The 17,500-nt window shown below is 42.5% G+C and overlaps 1 pseudogene; it reads right to left on the bottom strand.

Moving 5' to 3' along the window:
- Positions 1 to 6,094, bottom strand: part of LOC124027950 — a 19,867-nt pseudogene extending 13,773 nt beyond the window's left edge.
- Between the last annotated feature and the right edge of the window lie 11,406 nt (positions 6,095 to 17,500).

Genomic DNA, 17,500 nt, shown 5'->3' with positions numbered 1-17,500 from the left:
AAAGCAGTGAGCTGAGGTGAGTTACCTCTTAAAGCAGTGAGGTGAGTTACCTCTTAAAGCAGTGAGGTGAGGTGAGTTACCTCTTAAAGCAGTGAGGTGAGTTACCTCTTAAAGCAGTGAGGTGAGTTACCTCTTAAAGCAGTGAGGTGAGTTACTCTTAAAGCAGTGAGTGAGTTACCTCTTAAAGCAGTGAGGTGAGTTACCTCTTAAAGCAGTGAGCTGAGTGTGAGTTACCTCTTAAAGCAGTGAGGAGGTGAGTTACCTCTTAAAGCAGTGAGCTGAGTTACCTCTTAAAGCAGTGAGGTGAGTTACCTCTTAAAGCAGTGAGGTGAGTTACCTCTTAAAGCAGTGAGGTGAGTTACCTCTTAAAGCAGTGAGGTGAGTTACCTCTTAAAGCAGTGAGGTGAGTTACCTCTTAAAGCAGTGAGGTGAGTTACCTCTTAAAGCAGTGAGTGAGGTGAGTTACCTCTTAAAGCAGTGAGGTGAGTTACCTCTTAAAGCAGTGAGGTGAGGTGAGTTACCTCTTAAAGCAGTGAGGTGAGTTACCTCTTAAAGCAGTGAGCCTCTTAAAGCAGGTGAGTTACCTCTTAAAGCAGTGAGGTGAGTTATCTCTTAAAGCAGTGAGGTGAGTTACCTCTTAAAGCAGTGAGGTGAGTTACCTCTTAAAGCAGTGAGCTGAGTGAGTTACCTCTTAAAGCAGTGAGGTGAGTTACCTCTTAAAGTGAGCAGTGAGCTGAGGTGAGTTACCTCTTAAAGCAGTGAGGTGAGTTACCTCTTAAAGCAGTGAGCTGAGGTGAGTTACCTCTTAAAGCAGTGAGGTGAGTTACCTCTTAAAGCAGTGAGCTGAGGTGAGTTACCTCTTAAAGCAGTGAGGTGAGTTACCTCTTAAAGCAGTGAGCTGAGGTGAGTTACCTCTTAAAGCAGTGAGGTGAGTTACCTCTTAAAGCAGTGAGGTGAGTTACCTCTTAAAGCAGTGAGGTGAGTTACCTCTTAAAGCAGTGAGGTGAGGTGAGTTACCTCTTAAAGCAGTGAGGTGAGTTACCTCTTAAAGCAGTGAGGTGAGTTACCTCTTAAAGCAGTGAGGTGAGTTACCTCTTAAAGCAGTGAGGTGAGTTACCTCTTAAAGCAGTGAGGTGAGTTACCTCTTAAAGCAGTGAGCTGAGGTGAGTTACCTCTTAAAGCAGTGAGCTGAGGTGAGTTACCTCTTAAAGCAGTGAGCTGAGGTGAGTTACCTCTTAAAGCAGTGAGCTGAGGTGAGTTACCTCTTAAAGCAGTGAGGTGAGTTACTCTTAAAAAGCAGTGAGGTGAGTTACCTCTTAAAGCAGTGAGCTGAGGTGAGTACCCAACAGGAGCTGATGAGAGTCGCTCCACACACCAACCTTCCGTCCCCCCGAGAGCCTCTGAGACGCACCGCAGCCTGCCATGGCCAGCCTCCCCTACACACACACACACACACACACACACACACACACACACACACACACACACACACACACACACACACACACACACACACACACACACACACACACACACACACACACACACACACACACACACACACACACACACACACAATAAAACTAATGAGGGTTAGACACGGACACCCAACTACAACACCCAACATACAACATACACGGATACTAATAATAATAATAATATACTAGAACTACAACACCCAACATACACGGATACTAGAACTACAACACCCAACATACAACATACACGGATACTAATAATAATAATAATATACTAGAACTACAACAACACCCAACATACACGGATACTAGAACTACAACACCCAACATACAACATACACGGATACTAATAATAATAATAATATACTAGAACTACAACACCCAACATACACGGATACTAGAACTACAACACCCAACATACAACATACACGGATACTAATAATAATAATAATATACTAGAACTACAACACCCAACATACACGGATACTAGAACTACAACACCCAACATACACGGATACTAGAACTACAACACCCAACATACAACATACACGGATACTAATAATAATAATAATATACTAGAACTACAACACCCAACATAAACTGATACTAGAACTACAACACCCAACATAAACTGATACTAGAACTACAACACCCAACATACACGGATACTAGAACAACCACACCCAACATAAACTGATACTAGAACTACAACACCCAACATAAACTGATACTAGAACTACAACACCCAACATACACACATACTAGAACTACAACACCCAACAACACACCATGTATTATAATATAATACATCTGTATTATATTAAACTACAACACCCATCAACACACCAGTATATATATGTAGTTCTCTCCTTACCTCAGTGAGATCTCTCCTCCTATGATTCTGGATTATATTAAACTACAACACCCATCAACACACCAGTATATATATGTAGTTCTCTCCTCCTATGATTCTGGATTATATTAAACTACAACACCCATCAACACACAGGTATATATATATATATGTAGTTCTCTCCTTACCTCAGTGAGTTCTCTCCTCCTATGATTCTGCGTTGGCGTGTATGTATCAGCCTCAACCCACAGACAGGATCTAACACAGACTCCACCGTACCTAACACAGACAGACAGTTAGTATCTAACACAAACAGGATCTGACACAGACAGACAGTTAGTATCTAACACAGACAGACAGTTAGTATCTAACACAGACAGGATCTAACACAGACTCCACCGTACCTAACACAGACAGACAGTTAGTATCTAACACAGACAGGATCTAACACAGACTCCACCGTACCTAACACAGACAGACAGTTGGTATCTAACACAGACAGACAGTTAGTATCTAACACAGACTCCACCGTACCTAACACAGATAGACAGTTAGTATCTAACACAGACAGACAGTTAGTATCTAACACAGACAGACAGTTAGTATCTAACACAGACAGGACCGTTAGTACCTAACACAGACTCCACCGTACAGACAGGAACATTCGTATAGTATCTAACACAGACAGACAGGAACATTAGTTTAGTATCTAACACAGACAGACAGGAACATTAGTTTAGTATCTAACACAGACAGACAGGAACATTAGTTTAGTATCTAACACAGACAGGAAGACAGACAGGAACGTTAGTTTAGTATCTAACACAGACAGACAGACAGGAACATTAGTTTAGTATCTAACACAGACAGACAGGAACATTAGTTTAGTATCTAACACAGACAGACAGACAGAAACATTAGTTTAGTATCTAACACAGACAGACAGGAACATTAGTTTAGTATCTAACACAGACAGACAGGAACATTAACCTTAACCCTAACCCCAATGGTAACCCCAATGGTAACCCCAATGGTAACCCTAACCCCAATGCTAACCCCAATGGTAACCCCAATGCTAACCCCAATGGTAACCCCAATGGTAACCCCAACCCCAATGGTAACCCCAATGGTAACCCCAATGGTAACCCTAACCCCAATGGTAACCCCAATGGTAACCCCAATGGTAACCCTAACCCCAATGGTAACCCCAACCCCAATGGTAACCCTAACCCCAATGGTAACCCTAACCCCGATGGTAACACCAATGGTAACCCTAACCCCAATGGTAACCCTAACCCCAATGGTAACCCCAATGGTAACCCTAACCCCAATGGTAACCCTAACCCCAATGGTAACCCCAACCCCAATGGTAACCCCAATGGTAACCCCAAATGGTAACCCCAACCCCAATGGTAACCCCAACCCCAATGGTAACCCCAATGGTAACCCCAACCCCAATGGTAACCCCAATGGTAACCCTAACCACAATGGTAACCCCAATGGTAACCCCAATGGTAACCCCAACCCCAATGGTAACCCCAATGGTAACCCTAACCCAACCCCAATGGTAACCCTAACCCCAATGGTAACCCTAACCCCGATGGTAACAAATGGTAACCTAACCCCAATGGTAACCCCAACCCCAATGGTAACCCTAACCCCAATGGTAACCCCAATGGTAACCCTAACCCCAATGGTAACCCCAATGGTAACCCCGACCCCAATGGTAACCCCAATGGTAACCCCAATGGTAACCCCAACCCCAATGGTAACCCCAATGGGAACCCCAATGGTAACCCCAACCCCAATGGTAACCCTAACCCCGAATGGTAACCCCAATGGTAACACAAACCCCAATGGTAACCCCAATGGTAACCCTAACCCCAATGGTAACACCAACCCCAATGGTAACCCCAATGGTAACCCTAACCCCAATGGTAACCCCAACCCCAATGGTAACCCCAATGGTAACCCCCAACCCCAATGGTAACCCTAACCCCAATGGTAACCCCAACCCCAATGGTAAACCAGTGGTGGCCCCCAGTGGTAACCCCCAATGGTAACCCTAACCCCAATGGTAACCCAATGGTAACCCCAATGGGTAACCCCCATGGTGACCAACCCCAATGGTAACCCCAACCCCAATGGTAACCCCAATGGTAACCCCACCCCAACCCCAATGGTAACCCCAATGGTAACCCCACAAAACCCCAATGGTAACCCCAACCCCAATGGTAACCCCAACCCCAATGGTAACCCTAACCCCAATGGTAACCCCAATGGTAACCCTACCCCAATGGTAACCCTAACCCCAATGGTAACCCCCCCAATGGTAACCCTAACCCCAATGGTAACCCCAACCCCAATGGTAACCCCAATGGTAACCCTAACCCCAATGGTAACCCCAACCCCAATGGTAACCCCAATGGTAACCCCAACCCCAATGGTAACCCCAATGGTAACCCCAACCTCAATGGTAACCCCAACCCCAATGGTAACCCTGGCTAACCCCAATGGTAACCCTGGTAACCCCCCAATGGTAACCCCAATGGTAACCCCAACCCCAATGGTAACCCCAATGGTAACCCCAACCCCAATGGTAACCCCAACCCCAATGGTAACCCCAATGGTAACCCCAACCCCAGTGGTAACCCCAATGGTAACCCCAATGGTAACCCTAACCCCAATGGTAACCCCAATGGTAACCCCAACCCCAATGGTAACCCCCCCAATGGTAACCTAACCCCAATGGTAACCCCAATGGTAACCCTAACCCCAATGGTAACCCTAACCCCAATGGTAACCCTAACCCCAATGGTAACCCTAACCCCAACCCCAATGGTAACCCTAACCCCAATGGTAACCCCAATGGTAACCCCAACCCCAATGGTAACCCTAACCCCAATGGTAACCCTAACCCCAATGGTAACCCCAATGGTAACCCTAACCCCAATGGTAACCCCAACCCCAATGGTAACCCTAACAATGGTAACCCCAATGGTAACCCCAACCCCAATGGTAACCCTAACCCCAATGGTAACCCCAACCCCAATGGTAACCCTAACCCCAATGGTAACCCTAACCCCAATGGTAACCCTAACCCAATGGTAACCCCAATGGTAACCCCAATGGTAACCCCCCCAATCGTAACCCCAATGGTAACCCTAACCCCAATGGTAACCCCAACCCCAATGGTAACCCTAACCCCAATGGTAACCCTAACCCCAATGGTAACCCCAATGGTAACCCCAATGGTAACCCTAACCCCAATGGTAACCCCAATTGTAACCCTAACCCCAATGGTAACCCCAACCCCAATGGTAACCCCAATGGTAACCCTAACCCCAATGGTAACCCCAATGGTAACCCCAACCCCAATGGTAACTCCAATGGTAACCCTAACCCCAATCGTAACCCCAACCCCAATGGTAACCCCAATGGTAACCCTAACCCCAATGGTAACCCTAACCCCAATGGTAACCCCAACCCCAATGGTGTCTCTCTGTGTTAGATACTAAACTGGGATTTCTCCTAGAACAGGTTGACGTAAGATAAATATGTTTGTGACATCACCACTGACCTTTGCCCTCTGTGTCGCTGAACTGTGATTGGCCGTAGTCACAGATGACCCCGGCGTCTTCGCTATGGCGACAGTTATGCGTCCCGGTTGGCTGTTTGAGGCAGTCGACCAATGAACGCTCTTCGCCGGAACACTTCACGTTGTCCACATGGATAGGCCCCTCCCCTCGCCAAAATACGCCATCACACGGCCTTCGCCACTCCACTGAAGACGACACACAAACATCGCAGACAGACAGAGTGTATGAGCGTAAAACACACTTACACACAACAGAGTTACACTTAGACACTGAAGATACCGATGAATCAACTACGATACGGTTGAATCAACTACGATGCGGTTGAATCAACTACGGTGCGGTTGAATCAACTACTGTACGGTTGAATCAACTACGGTACGGTTGAATCAACTACGATGCGGTTGAATCAACTACGATACGGTTGAATCAACTACGATACCAATGAATCAACTACGATCGGTTGAATCAACTAATGGTATGCGGTTGAATCAACTACAATACGGTTGAATCAACTACGATACCAATGAATCAACTACGATACGAATGAATCAACTACGATACGGTTGAATCAACTACGATGTCGGTTGAATCAACTACAATACGGTTGAATCAACTACGATACGGTTGAATCAACTACGATACGGTTGAATCAACTACAGTACGGTTGAATCAACTACAATACGGTTGAATCAACTACGATACCAATGAATCAACTACGATACGAATGAATCAACTACGATACGGTTGAATCAACTACAGTACGGTTGAATCAACTACAATACGGTTGAATCAACTACGATACCAATGAATCAACTACGGTACGGTTGAATCAAATACGATACCAATGAATCAACTACGGTACGAATGAATCAACTACGATACGAATGAATCAACTACGATACGGTTGAATCAACTACAGTACGGTTGAATCAACTACGATACGGTTGAATCAACTACGATACGGTTGAATCAACTACGATACGGTTGAATCAACTACGATACGGTTGAATCAACTACGACACGGTTGAATCAACTACGATACCAATGAATCAACTACGATACGGTTGAATCAACTACGATACCAATGAATCAACTACGGTGCGGATGAATCAACTACGATACGGTTGAATCAACTACGATACTGTTGAATCAACTACGATACGGTTGAATCAACTACGATACCAATGAATCAACTACGATACCAATGAATCAACTACGGTGCGGTTGAATCAACTACAGTGCGGTTGAATCAACTACGATACGGTTGAATCAACTACGATACCAATGAATCAACTACGATACGGTTGAATCAACTACTATACCAATGAATCAACTACGATACGGTTGAATCAACTACGATACCAATGAATCAACTACGATACCAATGAATCAACTACGATACGGTTGAATCAACTACGATACGGTTGAATCAACTACGATACCAATGAATCAACTACGGTACGGTTGAATCAACTACGATACGAATGAATCAACTACGATACCAATGAATCAATTACGATACGGTTGAATCAACTACGATACGGTTGAATCAACTACGATACCAATGAATCAACTACGGAACGGTTGAATCAACTACGATACGGTTGAATCAACTACGATACGGTTGAATCAACTACGATACGAATGAATCAACTACGATACCAATGAATCAATTACGATACGGTTGAATCAACTACGATACGGTTGAATCAACTACGATACGGTTGAATCAACTACGGTACGGTTGAATCAACTATGGTACGGTTGAATCAACTACGATACGGTTGAATCAACTACGATACGGTTGAATCAACTACGATACGTTTGAATCAACTACGATACCAATGAATCAATTACGATACGGTTGAATCAACTACGGTACGGTTGAATCAACTCACGGTGCGGTTGAATCAACTACGGTACGGTTGAATCAACTACGATACGGTTGAACCAACTACGATACCAATGAATCAACTACGATACGGTTGAATCAACTACGATACGGTTGAATCAACTACGGTGCGGTTGAATCAACTACTGATGCGGTTGAATCAACTACGATACCAATGAATCAACTACGGTACGGATGAAGAGGACTGGCCACCCCACATAGCCTGGTTGATCTCTAGGTTTCTTCCTAGGTTTTGGCCTTTCTAGGGAGTTTTTCGTAGCCACCGTGCTTCTACACTTGCATTGTTTGCTGTTTGGGGTTTTAGGCTGGGTTTCTGTACAGCACTTTGAGATATCAGCTGATGTACGAAGGGCTATATAAATAAATTTGATTTGATTTGAATCATCATTGTAACCAACTGAATCATCATTGTAACCAACTGAATCATCATTGTAAACAACTGAATCATCACTGTAACTAACTGAATCATCATTGTAACTAACTGAATCATCATTGTAACTAACTGAATCATCATTGTAAACAACTGAATCATCATTGTAACTAACTGAATCCTCATTGTAACCAACTGAATCATCATTGTAACCAACTGAATCATCATTGTAACTAACTGAGTCATCATTGGTCTACCAACTGAATCACTGTAACTAACTGAATCATCATTGTAACCAACTGAATCATCATTGTAACCAACTGAATCATCATTGTAACCAACTGAATCATCATTGTCGGTAACTGAATCATCATTGGTCGACCAACTGAATCACTGTAACTAACTGAATCATCATTGGTCGACCAACTGAATCATCATTGTAACCAACTGAATCATCATTGGTCTACCAACTGAATCATCATTGTAACCAACTGAATCATCATTGGTCGACCAACTGAATCACTGTAACCAACTGAATCATCATTGGTCTACCAACTGAATCATCATTGTAACCAACTGAATCATCATTGGTCGACCAACTGAATCACTGTAACCAACTGAATCATCATTGGTCTACCAACAGAATCATCATTGTAACCAACTGAATCATCATTGTAACCAACTGAATCATCATTGTAACCAACTGAATCACTGTAACTAACTGAATCACCATTGGTCTACCAACTGAATCATCATTGTAACCAACTGAATCATCATTGTAACCAACTGAATCACTGTAACCAACTGAATCATCATTGTAACCAACTGAATCACTGTAACTAACTGAATCATCATTGTAACCAACTGAATCATCATTGTAACCAACTGAATCACTGTAACCAACTGAATCATCATTGTAACCAACTGAATCACTGTAACTAACTGAATCATCATTGGTCTACCAACTGAATCAACTGTTTCTTTGTCTTTGTTTCAGTGTCCACATCTCTATTACAGTAAAATCATCTCCATGTGTTTCAGTGTCCATATCTCTTTACAGTAAAATCATCTCTATGTGTTTCAGTGTCCATATCTCTATTACAGTAAAATAATATCCATGTGTTTCAGTGTCCACATCTCCATGTGTTTCAGTGTCCATATCTCTATTACAGTAAAATAATCTCCATGTGTTTCAGTGTCCATATCTCTATTACAGTAAAATAATCTCCATGTGTTTCAGTGTCCACATCTTCATGTGTTTCAGTGTCCATATCTCTATTACAGTAAAATAATCTCCATGTGTTTCAGTGTCCATATCTCTTTTACAGTAAAATAATCTCTATGTGTTTCAGTGTCCATATCTCTATTACAGTAAAATAATCTCCATGTGTTTCAGTGTCCACATCTCTATTACAGTAAAATAATCTCCATGTGTTTCAGTGTCCATATCTCTTTTACAGTAAAATCATCTCTATGTGATTCAGTGTCCATATCGATACGGTTGAATCAACTACGATACGGTTGAATCAACTACGATACGAATGAATCAACTACGATACCAATGAATCAATTACGATACGGTTGAATCAACTACGATACGGTTGAATCAACTACGATACGGTTGAATCTACTACGGTGCGGTTGAATCAACTATGGTACGGTTGAATCAACTACGGTGCGGTTGAATCAACTACGTATGCGGTTGAATCAACTACGGTGCGGTTGAATCAACTACGATACCAATGAATCAACTACGGAACGGTTGAATCAACTACGATACGGTTGAATCAACTACGATGCGGTTGAATCAACTACGATACGAATGAATCAACTACGATACCAATGAATCAATTACGATACGGTTGAATCAACTACGATGCGGTTGAATCAACTACGATACGGTTGAATCAACTGCGGTGCGGTTGAATCAACTATGGTACGGTTGAATCAACTACGGTACGGTTGAATCAACTACGTGCGGTTGAATCAACTACGATGCGGTTGAACCAACTACGATACCAATGAATCAACTACGATACGGTTGAATCAACTACGATACGGTTGAATCAACTACGGTACGGTTGAATCAACTACGGTACGGTTGAATCAACTACGATACCAATGAATCAACTACGGTACGGATGAAGAGGACTGGCCACCCCACATAGCCTGGTTGATCTCTAGGTTTCTTCCTAGGTTTTGGCCTTTCTAGGGAGTTTTTCCTAGCCACCGTGCTTCTACACTTGCATTGTTTGCTGTTTGGGGTTTTAGGCTGGGTTTCTGTACAGCACTTTGAGATATCAGCTGATGTACGAAGGGCTATATAAATAAATTTGATTTGATTTGAATCATCATTGTAACCAACTGAATCATCATTGTAACCAACTGAATCATCATTGTAAACAACTGAATCATCACTGTAACTAACTGAATCATCATTGTAACTAACTGAATCATCATTGTAAACAACTGAATCATCATTGTAAACAACTGAATCATCATTGTAACCAACTGAATCATCATTGTAACCAACTGAATCATCATTGTAACCAACTGAATCATCATTGTCTAACTGAATCATCATTGGTCTACCAACTGAATCACTGTAACTAACTGAATCATCATTGGTCATCATTGAACCAACTGAATCATCATTGTAACCAACTGAATCATCATTGGTCTACCAACTGAATCATCATTGTAACCAACTGAATCATCATTGGTCGACCAACTGAATCACTGTAACCAACTGAATCATCATTGGTCTACCAACTGAATCATCATTGTCGACCAACTGAATCACTGTAACCAACTGAATCATCATTGGTCTACCAACTGAATCATCATTGTAACCAACTGAATCATCATTGTAACCAACTGAATCACTGTAACTAACTGAATCACCATTGGTCTACCAACTGAATCATCATTGTAACCAACTGAATCATCATTGTAACCAACTGAATCACTGTAACCAACTGAATCATCATTGTAACCAACTGAATCACTGTAACTAACTGAATCATCATTGTTTCACCAACTGAATCATCTCTATGTTTTCAGTAACCAACTGAATCACTGTAACCAACTGAATCATCATTGTAACCAACTGAATCACTGTAACTAACTGAATCATCATTGGTCTACCAACTGAATCAACTGTTTCTTTGTCTTTGTTTCAGTGTCCACATCTCTATTACAGTAAAATCATCTCCATGTGTTTCAGTGTCCATATCTCTTTTACAGTAAAATCATCTCTATGTGTTTCAGTGTCCATATCTCTATTACAGTAAAATAATATCCATGTGTTTCAGTGTCCACAGTAAAATCTCCATGTGTTTCAGTGTCCATATCTCTATTACAGTAAAATAATCTCCATGTGTTTCAGTGTCCATATCTCTATTACAGTAAAATAATCTCCATGTGTTTCAGTGTCCACATCTTCATGTGTTTCAGTGTCCATATCTCTATTACAGTAAAATAATCTCCATGTGTTTCAGTGTCCATATCTCTTTTACAGTAAAATAATCTCCATGTGTTTCAGTGTCCATATCTCTATTACAGTAAAATAATCTCCATGTGTTTCAGTGTCCACATCTCTATTACAGTAAAATAATCTCCATGTGTTTCAGTGTCCATATCTCTTTTACAGTAAAATCATCTCTATGTGATTCAGTGTCCACATCTCTATTACAGTAAAATAATCTCCATGTGTTTCAGTGTCCATATCTCTTTTACAGTAAAATCATCTCTATGTGTTTCAGTGTCCATATCTCTATTACAGTAAAATAATCTCCATGTGTTTCAGTGTCCATATCTCTATTACAGTAACATAATCTCCATGTGTTTCAGTGTCCACATCTCTATTACAGTAAAATAATCTCCATGTGTTTCAGTGTCCATATCTCTATTACAGTAAAATAATCTCCATGTTTTTCAGTGTCCATATCTCTATTACAGTAAAATAATCTCCATGTGTTTCAGTGTCCATATCTCTATTACAGAAAATAATCTCCATGTGTTTCAGTGTCCATATCTCTCTTACAGTAAAATAATCTCCATGTTTTCAGTGTCCACATCTCTATTACAGTAAAATAATCTCCATGTTTCAGTGTCCATATCTCTATTACAGTAAAATAATCTCCATGTGTTTCAGTGTCTACATCTCTATTACAGTAAAATAATCTCCATGTTTTTCAGTGTCCATATCTCTATTACAGTAAAATAATCTCCATGTGTTTCAGTGTCCATATCTCTATTACAGAAAATAATCTCCATGTGTTTCAGTGTCCATATCTCTCTTACAGTAAAATAATCTCCATGTGTTTCCGTGTCCATATCTCTATTACAGTAAAATAATCTCCATGTGATTCAGTGTCCATATCTCTACTACAGTAAAATAATCTCCATGTGATTCAGTTTCCATATCTCTATTACAGTAAAATAATCTCCATGTGTTTCAGTGTCCATATCTCTATTACAGTAAAATAATCTCCATGTGTTTCAGTGTCCATATGAACCATTCTGTTGGAACACTCCTCAAATGCAAATTATAGATAAAACGCTTGTCAGAGAGGGAGATGTGATCTCTCAACTTTGTTGGAGTGAGAGGCAGGGGGAGGAGCTTGGCGTGAGAGGCAGTGGGAGGGGCTTGGCGTGAGAGGCAGAGGTAGGGGCTTGGCGTGAGAGACAGAGGGGGACTTGGCATGAGAGGCGGGGGAGGAATTTGCGTGAGAGGCGGGGGAGGTGCTTGGCGTGAGAGGCAGGGGAGGGGCTTGGCGTGAGAGGCAGTGGAGGGGCTTTGCGTGAGAGGCAGGGGAGGGGCTTTGTGTGAGAGGCAGTGGGAGGGGCTTGGAGTGAGAGGCAGTGGGAGGGTCTTGGCGTGAGAGGCAGGGGGAGGGGCTTTGTGTGAGAGGCGGGGGTGGTGCTTGGCGTGAGAGGAAGGGGCTTGGTGTGACAGGCAGTGGGAGGGGCTTGGCATGAGAGGCAGTAGGAGGGGCTTGGTGTGACAGACAGTGGGAGGGGCTTGGCGTGAGAGACAGAGGGGGACTTGGCGTGAGAGGCGGGGGGGGAGGGAATTTGCGTGAGAGGCGGGGGGAGGTGCTTGGTGAGAGGCAGTGGGAGGGGCTTGGCGTGAGAGGCAGTGGGAGGGGGCTTTGCGTGAGAGGCAGGGGGAGGGCTTTGTGTGAGAGGCAGTGGGAGGGGCTTGGGTGAGAGGCAGTGGGAGGGGCTTGGCGTGAGAGGCAGGGGAGGGGCTTTGTGTGAGAGGCAGTGGGAGGGCTTGGAGTGAGAGGCAGTGGGAGGGGCTTGGTGTGAGAGGCAGTGGGAGGGGCTTGGTGTGAGAGACAGTGGGAGGGCTTGGTGTAAATAAACAGAGAGGAAGAGGTGAAGAGAGAGGTTTCACTCTCTCTAAAATCTGTCCAAATTAAAGCCAATGTGTTTCTTTGGGTTTACCTCAGCTTGTCGCCTGCCTTCCCACCTTTGGGACCACGACTCCCATTGTTAGGTGGAGACGTGCATCTCGTCACTACATACACATATCTGGTGTAAATGGAAGGGGCACACTGAGGAGCGAAGGAGACGAGACCAAAAACACAACACACACTGAGACACAAACACATCCACTAGCATCTACACTACATTATCTCTGTCCTCCAGATTCTACCATCTACACTACATTATCTCTGTCTGTCCTCCAGATTCTACCATCTACACTACATTATGTCTGTCTGTCTACCATCTACACTACATTATCTCTGTCTGTCCTCCAGATTCTACCATCTACACTACATTATCTGTCTGTCTGTCCTCCAGATTCTACCATCTACACTACATTATCTCTGTCTGTCCTTCAGATTCTACCATCTACACTACATTATCTCTGTCTGTCCTCTACAGATTCTACTGTCCTTCATCTACACTACATTATCTCTGTCCTCTAGATTCTACCATCTACACTACATTATGTCTGTCTGTCCTCCAGATTCTACCATCTACACTACATTATCTCTGTCTGTCCTTCAGATTCTACCATCTACACTACATTATCTCTGTCTGTCTGTCTGTCTGTCTGTCTGTCTGTCTGTCTGTCTGTCTGTCTGTCTGTCTGTCTGTCTGTCTGTCTGTCTGTCTGTCTGTCTGTCTGTCTGTCCTCCAGATTCTACCATCTACACTACATTATCTCTGTCTGTCCTTCAGATTCTACCATCTACACTACATTATCTCTCTGTCTCTGTCAGATTCTACCATCTACACTACATTATGTCTGTCTGTCTGTCCTCCAGATTCTACCATCTACATTACATTATGTCTGTCTGTCTCCAGATTCTACCATCTATATTACATTAGATTCTGTCCAGATTCTACCATCTACATTACATTATGTCTGTCTGTCCTCCAGATTCTACCATCTACACTACATTATGTCTGTCTGTCTGTCCTCCAGATTCTACCATCTACACTACATTATGTCTGTCTGTCTGTCCTCCAGATTCTACCATCTACATTACATTATGTCTGTCTGTCCTCCAGATTCTACCATCTACACTACATTATGTCTGTCTGTCCTCCAGATTCTACCATCTACATTACATTATGTCTGTCTGTCCTCCAGATTCTACCATCTATATTACATTATGTCTGTCTGTCCTCCAGATTCTACCATCTACATTACATTATGTCTGTCTGTCTGTCTGTCCTCCAGATTCTACCATCTACATTACATTATGTCTGTCTGTCCTCCAGATTCTACCATCTACACTACATTATCTCTGTCTGTCCTCCAGATTCTACCATCTACACTACATTATGTCTGTCTGTCTGTCCTCCAGATTCTACCATCTACACTACATTATCTCTGTCTGTCCTTCAGATTCTACTATCTACACTACATTATCTCTGTCCTCCAGATTCTACCATCTACACTACATTATCTCTGTCTGTCCTTCAGATTCTACTATCTACACTACATTATCTCTGTCCTCTAGATTCTACCATCTACACTACATTATGTCTGTCTGTCCTCCAGATTCTACCATCTACACTACATTATCTCTGTCTGTCCTTCAGATTCTACCATCTACACTACATTATCTCTGTCTGTCTGTCTGTCTGTCTGTCTGTCTGTCTGTCTGTCTGTCTGTCTGTCTGTCTGTCTGTCTGTCTGTCCTCCAGATTCTACCATCTACACTACATTATCTCTGTCTGTCCTTCAGATTCTACCATCTACACTACATTATCTCTCTCTGTCTGTCTGTCTGTCTGTCTGTCTGTCTGTCTGTCTGTCTGTCTGTCTGTCTGTCTGTCTGTCTGTCTGTCTGTCTGTCTGTCTGTCTGTCTGTCCTCCAGATTCTACCATCTACACTACATTATGTCTGTCTGTCTGTCCTCCAGATTCTACCATCTACATTACATTATGTCTGTCTGTCCTCCAGATTCTACCATCTATATTACATTATGTCTGTCTGTCCTCCAGATTCTACCATCTACACTACATTATGTCTGTCTGTCTGTCCTCCAGATTCTACCATCTACACTACATTATGTCTGTCTGTCTGTCCTCCAGATTCTACCATCTACATTACATTATGTCTGTCTGTCCTCCAGATTCTACCATCTACACTACATTATGTCTGTCTGTCTGTCCTCCAGATTCTACCATCTACATTACATTATGTCTGTCTGTCCTCCAGATTCTACCATCTATATTACATTATGTCTGTCTGTCCTCCAGATTCTACCATCTACATTACATTATGTCTGTCTGTCTGTCTGTCCTCCAGATTCTACCATCTACATTACATTATGTCTGTCTGTCCTCCAGATTCTACCATCTACACTACATTATCTCTGTCTGTCCTACAGATTCTACCATCTACACTACATTATGTCTGTCTGTCCTCCAGATTCTACCATCTACACTACATTATGTATGTCTGTCTGTCCTCCAGATTCTACCATCTACACTACATTATGTCTGTCTGTCCTCCAGATTCTACCATCTACACTACATTATGTCTGTCTGTCTGTCTGTCTGTCTGTCCTCCAGATTCTACCATCTACACTACATTATGTCAGTCTGTCCTCCAGATTCTACCATCTACACTACATTAGATTCTACCATCTACACTACATTATGTCTGTCTGTCTGTCCTCCAGATTCTACCATCTACACTACATTATGTCAGTCTGTCCTCCAGATTCTACCATCTACACTACATTATGTCTGTCTGTCTGTCCTCCAGATTCTACCATCTACACTACATTATGTCTGTCTGTCAGTCTGTCCTCCAGATTCTACCATCTACACTACATTATCTCTGTCAGTCTGTCTGTCCTCCAGATTCTACCATCTACATTACATTATGTCTGTCTGTCTGTCCTCCAGATTCTACCATCTACACTACATTATGTCTGTCTGTCTGTCCTCCAGATTCTACCATCTACACTACATTATGTCTGTCTGTCCTCCAGATTCTACCATCTACATTACATTATGTCTGTCTGTCTGTCCTCCAGATTCTACCATCTACACTACATTATGTCTCTCTGTCCTCCAGATTCTACCATCTACACTACATTATGTCTGTCTGTCTGTCTGTCTGTCTGTCTGTCTGTCTGTCTGTCTGTCTGTCTGTCTGTCTGTCTGTCCTCCAGATTCTACCATCTACATTACATTATGTCTGTCTGTCCTCCAGATTCTACCATCTACATTACATTATGTCTGTCTGTCTGTCTGTCCTCCAGATTCTACCATCTACACTACATTATGTCAGTCTGTCCTCCAGATTCTACCATCTACATTACATTATCTCTGTCAGTCTGTCTGTCCTCCAGATTCTACCATCTACACTACATTATCTCTGTCAGTCTGTCTGTCCTCCAGATTCTACCATCTACATTACATTATGTCTGTCTGTCTGTCCTCCAGATTCTACCATCTACACTACATTATGTCTGTCTGTCCTCCAGATTCTACCATCTACATTACATTATCTCTGTCTGTCTGTTTGTCCTCCAGATTCTACCATCTACACTACATTATCTCTGTCCTCCAGATTCTACCATCTACACTACATTATGTCTGTCTGTCCTCCAGATTCTACCATCTACACTACATTATCTCTGTCTGTCCTTCAGATTCTACCATCTACACTACATTATCTCTGTCTGTCCTCCAGATTCTACCATCTACACTACATTATCTCTGTCTGTCTGTCTGTCCTCTAGATTCTACCATCTACACTACATTATGTCTGTCTGTCTGTCCTCCAGATTCTACCATCTACA

The sequence above is a fragment of the Oncorhynchus gorbuscha genome, unplaced genomic scaffold, assembly GCF_021184085.1.
Source record: "Oncorhynchus gorbuscha isolate QuinsamMale2020 ecotype Even-year unplaced genomic scaffold, OgorEven_v1.0 Un_scaffold_3604, whole genome shotgun sequence".
Lineage (NCBI taxonomy): Eukaryota > Metazoa > Chordata > Actinopteri > Salmoniformes > Salmonidae > Oncorhynchus > Oncorhynchus gorbuscha.
This window is presented reverse-complemented; position numbering and strand designations above follow the sequence as displayed.